The following is a 6,894-nucleotide window of genomic DNA, read 5'->3' as shown; positions in this document are numbered from 1 at the left end:
AAGAAGTTTGTAGATTAAAAAGTAGCAGCCAGATTCAATTTAACAAACCTCTATTGAGTGCCTTCTGTGGTCACAGCATTGTTGAAGTGGCAAGTGATGGACTGAAGTTAAGGAAAGGACATTTGTTCAAAACAGTAATAATACCTAGGGTAAGATACAAAGAAAAATATACTTAATTGCTAATTAAATGAATATTAGAAATATGTACTATTTTCAATGTGGATTCTACTAATCTATATTTTTATTGTTACTTCTTTATAATATACATTCATATTCAAACACAGCATGTCTTTTTGCTATTTTAATAATATTGTATATCCTTGTGGTGCATGCAATTTTTATTTGACTTATGTCTAGACATGAAGTCTTTATTTGCAAGCTCTTATAACTGAATTCAGCTAAGACAAACTTGAATTCTTTTAGAGTGGAAATTTGTATATTGATAAAATATGGTAGTATGAACATATCAAAAGTTTCTCAAAATCATTTCTAATCAGTCCACTCTCCACTTAGAAAACTAGGGATAAATTACAGGTAACCTGGGCAATGTGAAACGTTTCTCTTTCCTTCTTTTCAGCTCATTACATATTAGGGGATTAATCTCTGTTGGAGTTCTACAACTAGTAACTTATGTTTGAGTTAAGGAGGAGGGAAAGATTTACCAGCAGGTGCTGGGAATCAGACTCCAAAACAAGTATATTCTGTGTTATGATTCTGCTCCCACTATGAATTTCATTGCATGAGATTTATGACAGTGTAAAAACAAGGGGCAAAGAAAAGCATGAAAAAATATACTTCTAGATCAGAAATTCCTGATGGAAAATTTAAGGGTTTTGTGATCGGTTGACAAGGAAAGAAAACAAAATTATGAGTTTGGTAAGAGCTTTTGTACCCAATTTTTTTCCCAAATAAAAGATGGCCTCTGAGATTTTCGGTAGTGAGTTTCTGTTGAATAGCAATGTATAAATTCATTTCTGTGGATTCAGCAACCTGTGGATAAATGGCATTGATGTTTAAAGTGTGACTATTTAGTTGACTTTCTGGGCTTGAAGAAACCTGATCTCTAACAAAAACTCATTTACCATGGGATGCATTTTGTCCTCCTTTTTTTCTTTTCATTACATATTTTACCCACTTTGAAATGAATTCAACAAAGCAAGGCTTGCAGCACTATTTCAAAATTTCCAATTATTTTGTGGAAAATATTCTCTGAAATAAGTTCCTTAACGCTGATAAAATAAATAATTAGCAGAATAAGAAAATAATTCTCAATTGGTCTTCTTATCTTCTTTAGATAAAAGAGTACAAATTATTATCGTTACCTCCTGATGGTATCCAAGCATATTTTTAAAATTTTCTGAAAAACATATCAAAAATCAACTTACATACAAAGAAACTGAGCATTTATTGGAAAATATTTTTTGCTCTGAACTATTAAGTTAACAAAAATAGTGAGATGCAAGAGCATACTTATCTTAGGTGAAAGGGTTAGAAACAGACAGTCTCATGACCATGCTGCCTTCCTAGCTAAGCTTGTCAGGACAGTCTTGCCATTGTAGTCAGTCATGCTTTTCAGGGAACAGAAATGAACTGATGAAGAGTTATATCAGTGCAATATGAGACAGTGATCCAAAAAAATCCTAACTGAATGAACAAATCTGTTTTAAAATTTTTTGTCAATTAACATTGTATTAATGTCAATACACTGGTTGCAATGTGCTATAGGTGTGCAAGAGGTAACTATTGGGAGTAAACTGGGAAAAGGTACATGGGTGTTTTTTATTTCTTACAATTTCCTGAATATCTATGATTATCTCCAGAAAAATTATAATTAAAAATGAAGACCTTTTAAAAAAATTTAGCTGTAGATAGACCCAATATCTTTTTAAAATTTATTTATTTTTATGTGGTGCAAGGGACAGAACCTAGTTCCTCACATGTGCTAGGCAAGTGCTCCACCCATTGAGCTTACCCCTAGCATAAGGCACAATTTTAACAATTAAAATTGCGGACTCAAAATTATTTTCCACGATTCTAAATCGTGAAAGGTCATGAAAATGACCTTTCATTTTTGTTTTATCTCCCCCCACTTTTTTTGTTTGTGTATAGAGAAAAGTACTGTGTGAATAAAACCAGCTTATTCTGAGTTCTTCCTGAACTTGCATTAGGCCACTTTCTCTGGTATAGATCCTCAATCCTACATTCACTGGAAATAGTGTCTGCCTGCCTGCAATGCTTTCTGATTGGTTTGCTTTCTACTCCTTGCTGAGATGACCACTCACAATATCAGCCCCAACTCCAACCCAAAGAAAGGCAACCCTCTTAAATGGGTGACCAAGGAATGGCAAAAATTAGGTATGGATTTCCTGGAGGAAATACAGTTTTAATAATTTGAGAAACATCCAGTGACTCAATGCATATTTGTTGAACACCTATCCCATACTGGAATTTTGAAAGCATTATAGCTTTGGGAAATTTGTTTTTCGTATTTTAGGATTTTGAACAAGTTTTGAATTCTAGGTCTGAATCTTAAATAGCTATGAGAATTTGAGGACCTCTTTCAACATCTGTGTCTCAGTTTCCTCACTTGCAAAATGGAAGTAAATATTGCACTTCTCTAACCACTTTGTTATGAAAATTAAAAGTGTTATATTGATGCTTAACACATAGTGAGTGCCCACTTGATATTAACTCTTATTGTTATGTTTGTTTATTCTCCTTTCAGTTATAAGAACCATTACAAAACTGATGACATCTATTTGACTAGAGAGGAAGTTTCTTTTTCATCATTGACTAGTTGAAAGTTTCATAATAATCTTTTCCTCACTGCAATTCATATGAAAATTTACATGAACAACACACTCAGTGGTTGTTCCCAGCATTATGTGCAGTTTTTCAGACACTAACTTCAGGAGCTTCAGAGTGACGTCATCTCACCAACTTTTTCTTTTCTGATTTATTTATTTTAAGAAAGAAAATAAGTCACACATTGGGATTGCAACTATAATAGTAACATATTCTTTTTGACATACCTCACAATACAATTAAACACATGTACTAAGATGTTCATGGATTTTCCAGTCTTCAGTGTAGGCAAGAAACACTACTCTTCTCCTAGTTTAATCGTGTTTTTTTTTTTTCAGTATTGGAGATTGAACCCAGGGCCCTGTACATGCTAATCGAGTGCTCTACCCCTGAGCTATGATGTCCCAGCCCCTAGCTTTACCATTTTAGTCACTAATAAATCTTAAACCCATTAAGGCAGATACTTCAAAAGTTACTTCACTATAATAATATAGGAATTCCTAACAAAGAGTGGTCAATATCTCCTTTAGTGTTTATCACTAAAGAAAGATTCACATTATCTTTTTCTATACCCATTTCTAACTTAAATTCAAGATGACTTCCTTGAAAATATTCAAAATAAACAAATGCAAAATTTTGACCTTTTCAAGGCTCATGCAGTGTAATTCACTATCCATCCCTATTCTTCCTGTTTACAGTCTCAGTAACCTGTGAGATACAGCAGCATAGGTAACCAATCAAAATGCAGAATATTGAAAAGGTTAAAGTCTATGTTTATGAGTCTATTAAATGTTTATAGTCTCTCACAGACTGTACTGGGCATTGAAACTATTATATCTCATTCTGATTATAAACATTACAATAAGAAAAAAGTAGGTGAAACAATTCCATTTTCAAAGCAAAATTTGTAATGAGAATACAGAATAGCGTAATATGTATTAATTTGTTCTCATGACAATAACTGCAAGAAAAATGGAAAATCACACAAACCTAAAACTACTCATTATGGGGGAGACAGGATTATTAAGGAATTGTGAGGAACTCAGTTTAAATAGTCTAGTTCTTAGAGTGATGGCTTACATTTTATGCTTTTGAGAAAAGTAAGGAAATTGTAAATTTCCATCAATGCATAACCATGTACTTGGTGCTTCCTTTCTAACCTTTCTAGCAAAAGACTGATAACCAATTTGATTGATAATTGTCAGGTAACCAATGTAGTTGCATGTGTTATTGTTTACACTTCCATTGTATATTTGATACGAAATGATATTTGCCTGGATAATATCTTTAAGCATATCAATTTTTATAGCACAAGTATATGTTATGTAAAAAAATGTTTTTTTCTTATCATTAAGTCAGACAATAGGCCTTATTATGAGTAAAGAAATAATTTCAATATGTCATTGTTACCCAAATTAACTCGATTTAGAATTTGTCCCTCAAGGAAAGCTGAAATATCTTGCTATAAATCACATGGACTACTAGATGTTAACTTTAATCATATGGCCTTTATAAAATATATCAGTACTTCTTTTTTATTTGTTTTTGAAATGTATTGCATAAGAGTCTTAATATTACTACAAATCTGAGCAAAACCACAATAGAATATTTGTTACAAGTGGCTTTGTTCTACCAGAAAGGAATGAAAAAACTGTAGGATTTTAGGAAAAATTATTTTTTTTTTGTACTAGGGATTGAACTCAGGGGCACTTAACCATTGAGCCACTTCCCCAGCCACGTCTTGTATTTTATGTAGAGACAGGGGCTCACCGATTTGCTGAAGCTGGCTTTGAACGAGCAATCTTCCTGCCTCAGCCTCTGGAGCCACTGGGATTACAGACATTAACCACTATGCCCAGTTAGGAAAATGACTTCTATAATGTAAAGGCAATGGAAAATACAGCAACCATTTAATAGCATCCAAACTTAAAATGTATGTCATTTTAAGCATCGATTTTGCTATCATTTTTCAATTGGGGAAGATTTGAAGTACTGAGTACAATTTAAGACCTCATAATTGATGCGTAATTTCATTTGAAAGATAACATTTTAAGCTGTTTGAGATTATGTGTGCCATCTTTTTCTGTTTCCAAAAGTTTTGGAGAAGGCAGACGCTTAAGTTGGAAAGAAAATAAAACTCTACTATCACAATGATATAATTTTAACGCACAACAGTGTTCTAGATTCTATCCAAATCTAGAATTTTATCTTAATAGAATAATAATGAGTAATTTGAATGAGTAAACAATGAAATTTTCATACTAAAGGTTTCTAGATTTTTCTGAGAAACATTTTATTTTTGCAGTGCTTGTGCACGCAAGGCAAGCACTCTACCAACTGAGCTATATCTCCAGGCCTGAGAAACATTTTGAAGAGGGAGAAACTAATTTTGGACCTTATTGTTGGGTTTGTTGCACAGTTACTCTTGGCTCTACAAGCCCTATAGTACCTTACCCATCTAAATCTTTCCTCTCTCCTGATCCCCCTACTAAAAGACTTAGCTCCTCATTGGAGTCAATAATTATTGAATCAGATATCCTTTTAGTACTATTTTTTTAAAAGTGAAAGGTCTATATTTCTGCCCAGACCAAAAGTCTATATGTTCTCCAAGAGTTATCACTACAAAGATCCCTATTTTCTCTATTTTAGTATCCAATGTTTAATATAGAGGTATGACTTTAATGAAATAATACCTAATATTTCAGATATAGCCAACAATAGCAGCTAGCACTTACATAATTCTTATTATGCATCACTACTCTTAGTATTTCACAAATATTAACTCACCTGATTCAAATTAAAAAAATCCCTAAGATATAGGTGTTTTTTCTATTTTTATTTTGCAGATGAGAAAACTTAGAACAGAATGGTTGTATAAATTGAATAGGTCTTATAGTTAATACATGCAAGAGTAAGCTTTATATGTGGAGAACTTGCTCCAGAGTCTGTCATCTAAACTCATATGTTACACTGACTCCCTTCAGCAAATGTGTTCACACAATTCAGTTCAGCTTGATTTGAGTCTTTGTTCCATAAAATGTTTCTTTTTTTTTTTTTTTTGTGGATTTTTTTTTTTATTGTAAACAAATGGGATACATGTTGTTTCTCTGTTTGTACATGGCGTAAAGGCATACCATTTGTGTAATCATAAATTTACATAGAGCAATGTTGTTTGATTCATTCTGTTATTTTTTCCCTTCCCCCCACCCCTCCCACCCCTCTTTACCCTCTATACAGTAGTTCCTTCCTCCATACTTGCCCCCCTCCCTAACCCTAACTCTAACCCTTCCCTCCCCCCCATTATGTGTCATCCTCCACTTATCAGCGATATCATTCGTCCTTTGGCTTTTTGAGATCGGCCTATCTCACTTAGCATGATATTCTCCAATTTCATCCATTTGCCTGCAAATGCCATAATTTTATCATTCTTTATGGCTGAGTAATATTCCATTGTATATATATACCACAGTTTCTTTATCCACTCATCAATTGAAGGGCATCTAGGTTGGTTCCACAGTCTGGCTATTGTGAATTGAGCAGCTATGAACATTGATGTGGCTGTATCTCTGTAGTATGCAGATTTTAAGTCCTTTGGTGAAAGACCTCTACAATGAGAACTATACAACACTAAAGAAAGAAATTAAAGAACACCTTAGAAGATGGAAAGATCTTCCATGTTCTTGGATAGGAAGAATTAATATTGTCAAAATGGCCATACTACCTAAAGTGCTATACAAATTCAATGCAATTCCAATTAAAATCCCAATTGTGTACCTTACAGAAATAGAGCAAGCAATTATGAAATTCATCTGGAAGAATAAGAAACCCAGAATAGCTAAAGCAATCCTTAGCAGGAAGAGTGAAACAGGGGGTATTGCAATACCAGATCTTCAACTCTACTACAAAGCAATAGTAACAAAAACGGCATGGTATTGGTATCAAAATAGAAAGGTAGATCAATGGTACAGAATAGAGGACACGGACACAAACCCAAATAAATACAATTTTCTCATACTAGACAAAGGGGCCAAAAATATGCAATGGAGAAAAGATAGCCTCTTCAACAAATGGTGCTGGGAGAATTGGAAA

Source organism: Sciurus vulgaris, assembly GCF_902686455.1.
Source record: "Sciurus vulgaris genome assembly, chromosome: X".
Lineage (NCBI taxonomy): Eukaryota > Metazoa > Chordata > Mammalia > Rodentia > Sciuridae > Sciurus > Sciurus vulgaris.
Note: the sequence above shows the minus strand (reverse complement) of the source record.